The sequence below is a fragment of the Sinocyclocheilus rhinocerous genome, unplaced genomic scaffold (assembly GCF_001515625.1).
Source record: "Sinocyclocheilus rhinocerous isolate Xijiao unplaced genomic scaffold, SAMN03320098_v1.1 scaffold995, whole genome shotgun sequence".
Taxonomy (NCBI): Eukaryota; Metazoa; Chordata; class Actinopteri; order Cypriniformes; family Cyprinidae; genus Sinocyclocheilus; species Sinocyclocheilus rhinocerous.
The window spans coordinates 199724-201182 of record NW_015658507.1 but is presented as its reverse complement, the minus strand read 5'-3'; the positions used below and the strand labels follow the sequence as shown (position 1 = coordinate 201182).

Below are 1459 nucleotides of genomic sequence, written 5' to 3'. Positions count from 1 at the left end.
TCAACAGCAGAATAAAGAATAAGAACAGAAAAAAAAATCAGCTTATGTTAACCTCATTTGATGAATCTGTAATTTATCTCAAATTTAATTAAAACAAAAGAAAAAATGGTTTGTAGATGGCTAAAAGGACTCTTATCCTGGGATACAATAAAATACACACTAGGCCAGGGATTGTTTAAGATGGAGTGTAAGTATTTGCTGCCCTCTGCTGTTCAACTTTATGATAAAAGACACGTTCAATACAGTTAAAAAACAACAACAACAGCAATTCGTTTTGCGTGCAGAAGCCATTAGAATACTGTCCTATAAATAAAGACAACAATAAATAAATAATTACATTTTGCTACGTTTATTTAGCAAATATAGATAAATGGACAATATGGACAAAATATTACATAGGCTACTTTTAGGCTTATTAGCGACCTATCTACTAGAATGGGGAAAGACCATCTTCTTTACAACTGCTGGTCAATGTTAAGTTTAAACAGCATAAAATCAGGTCAAAATCTGACAATAATAGGTATGACAAATAGTGCTTCTTTACCTAAAGTCAAATAAAAAACAAATAAATAAAACAAAAATCAGGTTAGTCCTCATAATGCGCATGCGCTTTCGAGAATATACAAACAGGCGACGCCTGCAAAATTAAAAGAATAAACAATGTCCTCCCTTAATGATGTCTTTGAGTGTTTTATCATTTGACCCCTAATTGCTTTTTTTCTAGTGATGGCGTGATGAAGCCTCATGATAATATAATGTAGCGATCCAGTATCAAAGCTATTTTATTAATAAAAGTCGCGGGCCGTAGACAACAAGTTTCTGAGCTCTGATTTGTGTGCGAGTGGTGTGTGTGTGTGTGTGTGTGTGCATGAGTCAAGTGCCGCATTAATATAGCTTTTTATACACTGTTGTTCAAAATCAGTTAGATTTTTAATGATTTTTACTGGAGTCTCTTATGCTCATCAAGGCTGTATTTGTTTGATCCAAAATACAGGGAAAAAACAGTAATAATGTGAAATATTAAATATTGGATTCTATTTTAATATAGTTTAAAATAGAATTAATTTCTGTGACGCAGCGCTGAATTTTCAGCATCATTACCCCAGTCTTCAGTCACATGATCCTTCAGAAATCATTCTAGTGGTTTATTAACAGTGTTGAAACTGTTGTGTTGCTTAGTATTTTTCTGGAACCTGTGATACTTATTTTTTTTTTTATTCTTTGATGAATAAAAGGATAAAAAGAATAGCATTTATTCAAAATAGTAGGGTACAACGGGGCTAAAGGCTCACCTTAAGAAAAAATGTGCCTTTCACTGCGCCTAAAATGTATAATTGCAGAATAAAAAATATACGTTGTATTAATCATTAATGGAGCAACAGATTTTGTGTGAAAATAAATCATTCAAGTTGTTTATTTTGTTTACAAATCTTATAAATGTATGAGGTGGCAAGAGGGG

The 1459-nt window shown here is 32.2% G+C and overlaps 1 long non-coding RNA gene across 1 annotated transcript in view; it reads right to left on the bottom strand.

Moving 5' to 3' along the window:
- Window positions 1-749: 749 nt before the first annotated feature.
- Window positions 750-1459, bottom strand: part of LOC107722248 (uncharacterized) — a 13223-nt gene continuing 12513 nt past the window's right edge. The window contains exon 3 of the long non-coding RNA XR_001637791.1: window positions 750-819. This is a non-coding gene — a long non-coding RNA (uncharacterized LOC107722248). The remainder of the gene's footprint in view (window positions 820-1459) is intronic.